The sequence below is a fragment of the Anas platyrhynchos genome, chromosome 3, assembly GCF_047663525.1.
Source record: "Anas platyrhynchos isolate ZD024472 breed Pekin duck chromosome 3, IASCAAS_PekinDuck_T2T, whole genome shotgun sequence".
Classification (NCBI taxonomy): domain Eukaryota; kingdom Metazoa; phylum Chordata; class Aves; order Anseriformes; family Anatidae; genus Anas; species Anas platyrhynchos.
In genome coordinates, this window is record NC_092589.1 from 20,372,510 (window position 1) to 20,386,535 (window position 14,026).

Here is a 14,026-nt window from a genome sequence, read left to right on the forward strand (position 1 = left end):
AATATGCCAGATTCTATTCTTGATACAGCATCATTTCAGGCTGCATGGCTTTAGTAGTGCTGACAATGATGCGTGAACCAAAAAAAAAAAAAAGCTAATGATTTTCAGATTCCAAGCTAAGCATACTAGAGCTGACACACAGAAAAATAAATTATTAAACCTGTGAAAAGAGTAAATAGGAAATGGAAATAAAATGAGACTTGAAGCTGGAATCCTTTTCCCTACTTTTGAGAATTTAGCAGCTTTATATTTGCAGACCACACCAAAAAAATTGGTGCACCACTGTATCCACTTAGATTGTGGGTATGTCCACGCAGCAAATAGTGTGGTATAGCAAGACTTCTATACAAGCTGGCTTAGTACTGGGCACAGCCCAGCGATGACAGCAAGAAACTCGGCACAGGCTAATTGATGGCACTGGGAGGATGAGCCCTCCATGCAGCCAGAGGAATGGCTGCTCCTGGCATCTGAGGTAGCTCATTTACACCAGCTCGGGTATCCTTCAGCTCCTCAGGTCAGCATATGTCCCGGAACTGCCTGCTGGGTAGCTGCCTGGCTTCTCTACAAGCAGCGCCACAGGTTCAGCCCAAAGGTCCTTCCTGACCCAATTTATTTCTACAGCAGTGACCAAGAACAGGGAAGAACAAGAACAGGGCAAGTATACTTCCCCTGGGTGCTTTCCCACAGTTTGTTTTCAGCTTAGCAGTCACACAAGCTTGACATGATTCCTTCAGATAGTAACCCTTGTCAGGTCTTTCTCTCAAGTATTTGCCCAGTTTCTCATCTACAACACCAACATCTGCAGTACATTTGATGGCAAGTTCCATAGGGATGTCACTACTGATGAGAAAACTATTCTTTTTGTTTGTTTTGACCCGACTCCTTGCAGCTCCACCTGACAGCTGCTCATCCTTGAACTGGAAGGGTCAATGCTTACCCCTTCCAACTCAAACCATTCTGTGATTCTGTGACTTTATGACATCCATCCTGGCCAACTAAGGCAAAGATACCTCAGAAAAGAAGAGCATGTGTGCAATTCACTCAGTGATTTTATCCAAACAGATATTGCAGTCAAAATTCTCAATCCATTGACAATTGCTTGGTTAAGAGTTGAGATCAGAGTAAGAGAAAATAATTGGGGAAAAACTGAGTATGCAATAGTCCGCCTGCTGAATGGAGTGCAGCTAACTTTTGCTGGCTGAAATAGAGATTCTTTCTCCCCTGGCTTGGGTAAGCATCACTCTCTGAAGCCAGCATGGTGAGAACTTCTTCACTTGTTTTAATCTACTACAGCCGTCAACACTGAATCACAAAGGGCTTGTAACTCCCACATTTGTAGCAGATTCCTGTGGTTTTATCATGCATTCTTGAAGCCCCAGATCTGGGAAGCATTTTATTGGATGAGAACCTCATTCCTCATGACTTTAGGAAAAGCCTTAGAAATATTGCTTGTGTATACTAAGTTGTTCAGAAACCAAGAGAAAATAAATTGTATTCAGTGCATTAGATTGTTAGCATTTCGTGTTTAGGAACAAATATTCTGGGAATTTGGGGCTTGTTTGTTTGCTGGTGAAGGGGAGACTCTTTTAAACAGGGTTTTTGAATGTCTGGATTTGGTCATACCACATTCCTTTGCTGACAGCAGAACCATCCTCAGACCAAGGAAAGGGTGACTAGAGAAACCAGTAATGAGTGCTAATTCTGAAGGGTTACCAATACTAAGTTCAAAGAAAAAAATCCTTAGAATTAATAGCAAGAGAAAGGAGAGATTAATTTTAAGAATTACTTGTCTTTCAAATACTACCATGTCCCTCTGCATCAAGGTAAAAACAGCAAAAAAGTGTTTTACATTTATCTCCTGTTACTTTTATATGAATTTCTTTGAAACATTTTAGACTCTCCTGCCCCTCTGTGCACTTACCCTCCCCCTCCCATCTTTCTAGAAGTTGTTACTCAAATGTACAGAATGTTCCAAAGCTGGTTTATAGCAACAACTCAATAGTTTCCTTAAAGAGAAGAGAAACTATTCTGCAGGAAGCTAAAGCAAATATTAAGTTGCACAAATACGTATTCAAAAGCAGGAAATGCCATTGTTGAGAGTGCAAGCAGAAGTTCAACTCTGCTATCTTACACATGAATGATGAAATATCTTCTAATTGTGTGACCAAGTATTTCCAAATAAGATAACATATCACATTTTTAATTCTCCGTGTGTGTGATAGTTTGCACAGTTCTGTATGAAACAAGAACAGAAGCTTTCAAGGAAGTGTCCACAAAAAAATGCTCACCAAATAGACGTAAGATTCCTACTGCCAAGTACATAGGTTCACGGATAATCTCACCCAGGAGCTATTTGTAAAAGAAAACTGCAGGTACAAACCCAGCTGAACAGGTGTTCACACATTTAGTGTTCCAAAAGGTTTGCAAAGGACTACACCGAATCTGAAATTCTGTGCAGCACAAAGGTATCATGTAATTTATAACTACACTGCAAATAAATAAATAAATAACAATAAATAAATAAATAAATTGTCATAGATGCATTTGGGAAAGTGAATGCTTTGGTAATGTTTTTAGTCAATGTGAGAGATGAAGTCTTTTTTTGCAATACATGTTTGAATCCTCTTTACCACAGACAAAAGTGTAAAAACATCTGAAAGGAGATAAAATAAACTTGCTTAGGCCAGAATAGGTCACTGTGGCAGAAGCCATGGATGAGAATAAAGCAAAAGGTAATAACAAACTAAACGAAGGACTATATCTTCTTTCTGAACAAACATTTCTAGCTCCTGAGGTCCTCCTGGACCCTGTGACCACAGCAGCAAAAGCAATCTAAGCAGAAGTTAAGAAGAGGACTATTAGCAGCATCTGTAAAAAGACAAATAATGCTACTAAGTGGTGTTGGCTCTTAACCTCAGGCACCTTTGTGTAGGAGCCCTTCGTGTGCAGCCCATCACCCTCCCATTCTGAGGTACAAACCGCGTATCTTTCTCCTGTGTCACTGAGTCCTGAGCACTCAGAGCTCAGGCACCATTCCCAAGGTGCCTGGGAACCAAAGGTGGGCATCAGGCCTCAGAAAATCCTCTTGGAGAAGAACTGGCTCAAGGGACAAGTGTTTTCTGAGACAAAGGGACCCAGGACATAGTAGGTACAATCCCACATTTGACTAAGTCACCAGTACACCTCAGCTGTCTTTGAGTAGCATAAGGACCTGTGCAGTGCAAAAAATTGTATGTAAGATTTGAGTGATTGTAAAAGAAAAGATAAGGGGCAAGGCAGGGGGAGAGATTTGATTCAACCCTTTCTTTGGTTTCTCATCTTTCTCTCCCCTTGAAACAAGAAACTAGAAACTACAACTGAATGACTATGGCACATATGAGACATATTTAAATTTCCGAGTAATGATACTTGCAAGGCAATACATGTACCAGAGAAGGAGGACATGGAACCCATCAGAGGGTCATTTTCTGTCTCTTCCCAAAGATACAATGCCATCATTTAAAGACATTTGGTGCATTTCTTTTTCTTCTTTTTATTATTATTATTATTTATTTTTTATCCTCAGGTACTTCAAGATGCTTTTAATTGCCTTGGAATCCAAATTGCTTGAACAGTGCCTTATCAGCATTCATGATTATTGGAACAGCTGTTTAAATATAATTTTCTAAAGTACAGAAAAAATGCTGCTAGTTCAGAAACAATAATATATGATATACTGGAGACAGGATTCCCTCTAAAATCTGACTTGTCATGAGCAAAGATAGAAAAAAATAGATTCCTTCATAGTTGACCCCTTTATTCTGCATTTTCACAGACACTGAACACACTGTAGGACCTTATTCTCCTTGCCAAGCCTCTAGTTCTGCCGTTCACAGACATATCTATAATCAGTGTCCTGGCTGCAGAGAGGATATCCAGTTATGTCTGGCATTTCAGACTGCTCTTTAAGTAGGAAAGCATTAGTATACTACTCCCGTGTGTGTGAATGAAAGATGGTTATGAATCCTTAAAAAAAAAAAAAAAAAAAGCCCTGCTAGCACTTATAAAGAACCCTGTGGTTTTAAAGAGAATTCTCAGTGTCTTCAGCCCAGCCTGTGCCCTATGCAATCTGCATGGTGATCATGGAAGAAATCTTTGAGAGTGAATTCCTTAAGTGATCTGCCTAAACACACACACACAGCTCCCAGCGAGTGTGCTCTCAGAATGAATACCACATCAGGTCCTGACAGTCGGGCAGGCTGGCGAAGTCCCTCTCAGAGCATATTGCTGGAGCTATGGGTCTGCACAGCCACAGACGATGAATCCTGATGTGCATGCCCAGCTGAACAGAAATGCAGGGTTAGGCAGAACAGAGCTGGAATTATAGTGACTTTAATGGCGCTTAAATCCTTTTGGGGGTCTAATTTCAAGTAACTGAAATTTAAAATTAAAAGAACTAAAGAGTATTTCTAAATATGGGTAAGTATATGCATTAGTAAGGGAACAGAAGGTAATGCCCAGTTTCCTTAAAAATGAATTCAGTGTAAAACACTCTGTTAATGTTTTTAGGTCACCCTAGTAACTCGACCAACATTACCATAGTAGCATCTTATATGGAAAGACAGATCACTCCAACCTCATGAAAAGGTAATTCTACTTCTCTGACTCATGGTAATAAATCCATGCCTGTGGATTGAAAAGGACAGTCACCAACCATCTTGAGCTCCCAATGATGTCAGGTTAGTTGAGTATTCAGTATGTGTAAATTTGAAAAAACACAGTAAATGTCATACTTAAGTTTATAATCCCCCAAGGGACAGCATGTTCTGAGCAATTAGCACAAAATTACTGCCAGAGATGTGATATATTAGAATAAATAACGCTTTAAAAAGATACAGATGTTAAATGTGTATGTGCCTTTGAGAGTCATGGTAAACATTTAAAAATAACCTCTGTGATTATTGGTATGTTTAGATTTTATAAGATCTAGGTCTGGCAGAGGACTCTGTGGTTCTTGTTCTGTGCCATACCATGCATGTGATCTGGATTAAATTTCAGAAAGAGATCTCTTTTTGTCTCTTCAGGACTTTTATTTAGTAAGGGAACAGCAAGCTAAATTCAGAAGCAGAGTAGTCATATCCATCTCCAAAAACACTATGGGTCAAATTTAACAGCAACTAAATAGTGGCACAAGCTATAATCCTGGTGTCCAAGAGAATCATTGATTTCAGCAGTTATTCTTCAAAATGTGTAGAATGAGAATCAATTTACAGGTAACATAAACTGTTCACTGATGGGTGCTGGGCAAAGTGACCTGCACAATTTTAATACGTGCTGGCTTGTAAAATGAATATAGCGTTATCTGCCTCATGGCAGAAGGCAATGACACAGAAGGCATTAGCAGCACCAGTTACAAGCATTGTGACAGTAGGGTTATAAGTTTTCCCTCTGACCTCTCAATTCTATGCATCTACCCACCTCAGCAGGTAAAAAAACAGTTTTAATCTGAAAAAAATATGTATTCTCCCATGCCAAGGGTGTCACAGAAACTGTTCTGACAGAAAAAGATGAAGGCCAAGAGAGAAAGAAAGCATTTCCCTTTCATCCTGTCTTTCTGGGTAAACAGAGCTCAGAAGTATTACAGTAAAGGATAAGAGAAGTTAGAAAATTACAGTTTCACCTCTGTGACTTTTTTCAGTTCTAGCCTCATCCTAGCATCCCCTCCCCCTACTCTGGGCCCTTCCCCTGCCACCTCCCTGCTCAAAGCAGAAGCTACCAGCACAGATCTCCACAGATTCCCTTTCCTGCAGCTCCCAAGTCTCCCAGCTCAACCCAGCACATCACCAGGTCCTTCAAACTCAACCACGCTTGCTGCTGCACCTGTGTGTGCTCCATGGCTCCTGCAGAGAGGCTGAGTTTCATCATTAACGGCAATTGCTCCAACAGCGCCTAATGCCCAGCCTGCGATGACATGAATAACTAACAGGAGAGTTTAAGATTAACAGTTCTCCCTAAATATACAGGTTATCTTCCCACACTTCTTCCTCCTAGGCATCTCCATTACACTTGCTTTGTATGCTTTCTGAGTGCTGAATTAGCTCAAGTTATTGCATTTTATCACATACTCTTCTTTTAGGAGTAATTTACATACAGTGAGAAGCTTACACCATGATTTAAATATGTGTTAAACTTGTCTATTATGCATTGTAATAAGGAGTGCTTAGAAACTGCAAATGAATTTGTGGCTTTCTTGTGCCACCAAACATCATACAAATACAAAATAATGGACAGTTCTTTGAAGTGCTAGAATTCCATATTGAAAAGCCAAACAGGATGTGAATTACTTCCCAATTTAAGTAGGGACAAGGGAGGGTTTTGTACTGCTTTTTGAGGGTTGGTCACACTGTAAATGGATGGCAAATCCAACACATGATGCTTATTGGAAGATCTACTGTATTCCATGAGCTCTCATTACATGGACTATTTCATCACTAAGAGTGAAAACTCTTTTGCTTTGAAATAGAAAACATAAAATCTCTTAATAAAATAAAATAAATAAAATTAAAAAAAAAAGAAGCACGAGTCTGTTTTAAACTCTTTGCACTATAAAAGTTGCTATTTTTTTTCAATTTCACTTTTAATGTTCTGTAAACTCTGACCACTGAGTGAGTAACTGTGCTTCCACTTGTGCTGAGGTTTAGCCCTGGCAGACAGCACAGCTGCTCGCTCATTCTCCCCAGGTGTGATGGGGAAAGAACCAGAAAGGTGAAAGTGTGAGAACTCATGGGTTGAGACAAAGACAGTTGACTATGTAAAACAAAAGCTGCGTGCACAAGCAAAGCAGAACAAGGAATTCATTCACTACTTCCCATCGGCAGGCAGATGTTTACCCACTTCCAGGAAAGCAGGGCCCAGCAGCACATGCAATAGTTTCTTGGGAAGACAAATGCCATCATGCCAAACATCCACCCCTTCTTCCTTCTTCACCCTAGCTGTTGTTGCTCATCGTGAAACCTTGTGGTACAGGACATCCCTTTGGTCACTCTGAGCCAGCCGTCCTGGCTATGTGCCTTTGCAGCTCCTGGTGCACCTCCAGACCAGAAAGGTCCCTGGCTCTGTGTGAGAGCTGCTGTGCAACAACTAAAAATATTGGTGTGTTGTCACCACTATTTTCATCAAAATTCCAAAACGCAGCATTGTGTGAGCCTCTATAAAGAAAATTAACTCTGTCCCAGCCAAAACCATGACAATATCCATACCTTCTTCCATACCATTCACGTCATGCTCAGGTCCCTCATTAATCATCACCCTTCAATTCATAGATATCATTCCCTTAGTCTAAGGGCCACCCCTACGAAAAGTCCATAAAATGTTAATATAATGTTCAGTGAGCCCTTTTCTCTGTGACTAAGCTTCTGTCTGCTTTGGTGGTCGCTCAGGACAGGAAAGGTGGTGTGTTGCATAGAGTTACTTACACACAGCCACAGCTGCTTCAAGGTATTCTGGCATGGCCTTATCTATGGACATGGACACTGCAAGGTGTACCTGCTGCAGCACGGACTTCTCCATGGCCACGGATGCTTTGAGATGTACTTTGCTCCAGAGTGGACTTATCTTTGGCAACACACAGGCAAAAAAGTTCTCATAATGTAAGGCTTCGTGATGAGCAAGCAGCAGTCTGACTTGAGGTCATTTTCCTGAGCTTTGGGACAAACAGAACATTTCCTATTACCTCATCTTTCATCACTTTGCTAAGAAATAAAGCAAGGCAAAATTATGCCATTCAGCCCTTCAGTCAGATTTGGACGAATCCAGACTTTAATCTGGATAGTCAGCATTTTAGTTCATCTCCCACAGGTGAGTGTAATTTTCTTAATAAAATATATCAGCAACTTTCTTCTGCATTCAAGTTTTTAGATGGTTACACAGATATCTAGCAAGACAAAATTATAGATTGAAAGTGAACAATCGGTTTAGGAAATCTGAATTAATCTTGTATAGAAAGCTCAGAGGTAGACATTCATTCATAAAGAGGTAAGAGAATTCTTCCTGGCTGCACTGTCAAAAGTCTGCATTTATTTAATGGAGGAAAAAAAATCCACAATATAGAATACTATTTTACTAAAGTAAAAATAAAACAAATGATTGCAAACATGCATCACAGGGACATGCCAGCAATACTTATTGGATGGAATGGTACAAGAAACTGTAGTTTGGCTCTGGGATTTATGTCCTACAGTCCTGAGTTGGTGAAGATGGGAAATTGTGCCAAAAAGCTATATGACTATTTAAGGCAGAAGAAAACATATTCTTCTGATTTTTAAGTAGGAACAGAGATAAACAGCAACATTGTCTGCAGACAAAATATAATAGAAAAACAGAAAGAAAAAAGTAAGAATAATAATTTTGGGGACCCCACGGAAATTAACATTCCCAGCAGATGATTCAGAGAGAGCATTTCCCTGAATTACCCTCACTTCTGATAAGTCACAGATCAACATATTCAGACTGTGGTAGAAGATGGTTTCTTGCGTTTCTCTTGACTTCTCTGAACAAAATAGTCACCGTCTATGTGGATGAAGATAATGAAAGGAAATATTAGGATCTGGGACAATTAGAGGGGAAGTGCATAATCTGGAATCAGTTCTTTTTATAGGCAACAGGAACAATGAAGTTTCCTGCCCCTAATAACAGAGACTTCAGCATGAATGAAACCTAAGGCTGATTCCAGCAGGTACAACAAAAGGCAAAATTTGATTCATGCAATCTAGTCTTTTACTACTCCTCTAATGAGTGGTTTGGTTCTTGTATGTAATTTGATTGCTCAAAAGTAGAAATGTCCAGCTCATACTGAGACCTCTTAAGTCACATATGTGCATAGCACTTCCAGTGCTTCAACATGAACTGTGAGCCTGCTGTGAGTAGCACAACACTGAATCATGTAAAGTTGTGGGGTATTTCACTTCTTCTAGTACAGACAGTAAGAAATAAGAGCCTAAATGCAGGGTTTCTATTCACCACCTCCTTCGATGAAATGTGGTATTTCCAGTATGTGTTTCTCAGTCAAACTGTCCCCAGACCAGCTCTTGTGAGCAGCTCGAAGCTGGTAAGCAGATATTTGCTGGCTGGATAGTGGCAATACCAAGCAGAAGTGAAACAAGCTTTCTGATGCATTTTACTCATGGCAGCTTCATTCCTTCTCCCCCATGGACTAGCGATAAGATCATGCATTAACACCCGATGTCCAGGAGCAGCTAGCCTTTCCGTTTCCTCTGCCATCCAACAGCAAGCACAATTCTTTGAAACGTTGCATACTTTGCTTCTTACGTTAACTCAGTACTGTGTCAACAAATGACAAGCAGTGTTACTGGTTCCAAGAAGATGCAGTTATTATGCACGGCTTGTGCAAGATCTTTACATATTTACTGCATTAAGCTAAGAATGAATCTTTCTTACTTCATCTTGATGTGATTCTTGCTCTTTAGTTAATTCGAAACAGGACTGCATGTAAGCAAACTGCATCGAGCTTGGCTCTTTAATGATAAGCCAGCATCAAAACAGACACCCAGCCTAGTCACACCAAGGCTGCAGGAATTTTTACTGGAATTAAGATTTTTTCTCTTGTGATGGCAGTGGTGGGTTTGGCTGCCTTTCACAGGCGGGACAGCGCTGTCAGGCTCAGATCATTAAAGCTCAGCACATTCCCAATAGTCATCAACCACATTGAAGTAGATTGGAAAGAGGTTTATGCATTTTCAATTTTTATCTCCCAATACATGAATAAATAAACAAATATCGCTTTATTTGGCCCAAAGAAACTTGCAGCCCCCTGCTGAGGCCTCCGGCCAAAGAAAGGCGCCGGTCTCGGCGGCGGCTTCTTCACCCCGGTCCCGAAACTGCCGGCTTTCATTGAAAGCCTTTCACTTTCTGGCGGCCGCCGGGACAGAGCCGGCGGCTGCCCGCCAGGGGACGCTGTGGCTCCGGGCCCCAGTGCCGCGACAAGCGACACGACACGGCGACACACGAGCGACAAAGCCACACGGCCACTGCCGCCGCGACAGCCCTCACCGCCTGCCCGGGGGTGCGGGAGGCACTTGGCCGTTGGAAGTGGCCGTTGGAAGCGGCCGTTGGAAGCGGCCGTTGGCCGTTGGAAGTGGGCATTGCCCGTTGGAAGTGGCCGTTGACCGTTGGAAGTGGCCGTTGACCATTGGAAGTGGCCGTTGGAAGTGGGCATTGGCCATCGGAAGCGGCCGTTGACTGTTGGAAATGGCCACTGGAAGTGACCGTTGGCCATTGGAAGTGGCCGTTGGCCGTTGGAAGTGACCGTTGGCCGCTGGAAGTGACCGTTGGCCGTTGGAAGCGGCCGTTGCGGCGCCATTGAGGCGTGTGAGGCTTTCCCGGGGGTTGAGGCATGTGCCCAGGGCTGGGCAGAGCTGGTGTGACTTGACCGGTTGTGGCGCGGATGCAGAGCGCGTACATGCGACTCAGCGTGGCTTGCCGTGTAACTTCCAGGCACTCCGGGCTCATGCAGTGCTATGGTACACGGCAGGGACTTCCCCTTATTTCAGCGAGCTGAGATCCTGTAAATGAAAATTCTGAACCGTTGGTTGTCTGGATGGAGAGTCCCTGAAGGCAATTTATAGACAGTATTTCATGACTAACAAAATACGGTCACTGGGATTTTCAGATGGCTGACAGGTATAGCCCAGCAAACTGCCTGCATGAGAGCAGGATGGGCAGATGGCAGCAGTTACAGGCAGAAAAAGAAAAAGAAAATTATTTGTATGTGCATTGAAGATCTGCTGCTGCATGGCAAGATACTGTGGCTATTTGTGTGACACCAAGCATTTCAAATCATAGCCAGGCATCTGCTGGCATACGTGAACACTGACTGAAAGGAATGGGACCACTGAGTTGCAGACAGCTGTCGGAGAACCCTGAGCCAACACCTTTAATGCACGTCCACAGAGCCTGGGCAGAAGCACTGAGTCAAATCCCCTTCATGGGACGGCTGTTCTAGAAAGTGCTGACTTGTGTGGCACAAGAGGGTTGCAGCACAATAGTCTTGCCTAAATCTGTAAGGGAGCAAATGCTGCACCATCGTGTGGCTTCCCTATCACCATGGTTTCTGATGGATGGTCCTGGAAAACGATCAGCTCTGCTTCTCAGAAGGGATGGCTATCCCGTGGCCTGCCAGTTCATCTGCCTTGCTTCCAATACCACGTGGCTGCATTTATTGTGCACTGCGTTGTGCCGCGTATCTGTGCTCTCAGGTTTATATGTGCAATCACACAGCAAACAGTTAACGTAATTTAAAAAGTAAGCAACGCAGGAGAGAGTATGTATAACAAATCACATAAGCAGTCTACAGCCAGTTCAGCAGAAAGACTAGGAGGCAGCTTAAGGAATAGTTTGATCATTGATTGTAAGCTTGAATAATATGCTCTGCTGATTCTGCTGTAAACTGATAACCTCTGGCAAGAAAGTGGTAACAAACATCTCCAAGGTTGCTTTGACAGTAATGGCTCCCATGGCTTAAGCCACATTATCTTTGCAATTCTGAGCAAAGGAATGTGTAAAATATTTTTAAAAGCATGGACATAAACTCATTAACACCATTGGTAAGCACTCCTGCAAAAAACATTACCCCAATTCATTCTTTCTCAACTGGAAGCAGAACACATTTTGTATCAAGTACAATTTCTCTTTTAAACATCTTTATCTTAATGTTTTTTGTATTGTACTTTCTGGGGAGCTGAACCTCACCTGAGAAAATCATTAATGCTTTCCAGCTCTCAGAGGAGTCCTGTGGAGTGTATTTCTGAATGTCACAGACTCATGCCTCACCTGTGAGTCCTGCTTCATTGGTTGGAAAACACTGTTCTGCACATCAGATGCCATGTAAGACATTATTTTCCCACTACTATACATCATTCAACTCCTTCTGTAATTAAAAACAATATGAGGAAGCTACAAGAAGCAGTCAGTTCAAAAGGACTTTATTCCATTTCACTGGTGATGGCAAGCCTTACTTCAGACTGAATTGATGCACAGGTGGACTGCCAATCCTACATGATTCATGGGATTCAAAAGCACTGGGCAATACCATGTTCACACTACTGCAAAAGCTAGTCTAGGGTTTTTAAAAGCTAAAAACAGCAATTGCAAAGAGCAATCTCTCACTGGGTATAAATTGATACTGCTTTAGCAAGTATCAAGATAGAGGTGAAAATGATTTATGGTTTACATAGTGCCTTCCCTTGAAGGCATGAATTTATTTAAAAAATAGGCAGGTGTGTCACCCCAACAGTTCACAAAATCCCTAAGATACTGCCAAAAATAATATTTCCATATAAAAAGATAAAAAATTCATCATAATAATTACAAATAAACTTCAATATCAGTCACAAATTCTTCCGACATTCTCTCTATTTTGTTTATTCCAAATGAAAGTGTACAAAAGAGAGGAATCTTCTCAGATTACTACATCTGATTCAACAAAGTTCCAGAGAAATAATAACCATTAAGAGCGTAGTTCTGAGTAACTGGCTTGTCTTCTTCATCTACATGAAACTGGTCAATCCAGGAAGCAAGGGGTAGCATCGCAACTACCTATTAATGTCCGAGTTCAGCTATTACTAAAGCATGTTAACAAGCCAGCTGAGATATGTGGGCAGATATCAAGTGACATGTTATCTGTCCTGTTCATGTATACAAATGTTGGACACCAAATGAGGCTGAAGGGGGTTCATGACACAAAGTGTTCAGTGGCAAGCACAATGATTCAATGCATTCCCTTGCCACCAGCCACTCATTCCTGTCTCTCTGTCTTGGCAAGCTCCCCCTCATCGGTCGTGCCTTTCCCACTGTTCACCAAGACATTCTGTGAGCAGGATCAGTCAACTGGTACTCAAGAAAGGTTTTTTCTTCATGCAAGATTACTTTTCAACCAGTTTTACTGAACGGGCTTATTATACAGCCCAGAAACATCATGCTGGCATGATTTGGAGGACAGCAATCAGGGAGAAGGAGCTGCTGGGCAGGTGATGCTCGCTTTGGTTGGTTCTGCCACACAGAAAACTGTATGTACACCTACTCTCACAAGCACATTTGCTATTAGTGCTTTTACGTGTTACATCCACACATCATGAAAATACACAATGCTAATATGGCATGAAATTTCTAGCATAATCTGATTTCAGGGACAACCAAAGTTCATTTTTTCCTCTGTATGGCTGTATTCTCTGCCATTTCTCTTCCCCTTCCCTACACTGAGTAGTAGGAGCTGAACACCTGGGTTGAAATCCTGGCAGAAAGGCAGTCAGTGGTGGCAAATCCCACTGACTTAGAGGGAAGGGAGCAGGTTTCACACCAGCATTTCTCCCGAGTTTAAAACCAAAACTTCTTACTCTTTTACTCTATCGGCAATAAAACAATTAAATATCATGCAATGTCTTACCTTAAACCATTTCAGAGGAACCAAGGCATTTGTGTGAAAACTGAAGTAGGTTAAGCTGGGGTATGTGTCCCCTTCTGTCACTTCTAGCAATCAGTGGCAGGGGAGCAGAGTGACATCTGTGCAGTAACATCTTAAACTGTGGCTGATGAATTTACCACAGTCAATTAATCAATGCTCTTACTCAGCTGGAATGTACCCACATGAACATCCCTGCTAAAATCAGCTTGTAAATTAGATAAGCATCATCCATACCTATTTTAAAACTCCTTTGTATTGTCAGGATGGCATAAAGGGGCTTGGTATATAGGAAAAAATGGGTGTGATATTTTATTGTTTTAGTTGAGTTGTTGGGACTACAGTTTTGAAATCAGTAAGGCAGTTTTTCCAAGTGCTTGGCAACATACACAACTGTTTACAATTTCCCATAATACTTTTAGTAAAAATCTAGTCTATACCATGCAATTTCAGAACCTGAATATGGATCCACGTGCACAAAGTTCTTACGCTCTCACTGGGAGTATCAGCACACAATTAAATGAAAATATTTGAATTTACTAAATACAGTGCTGAGACACTAATGCAAATCTT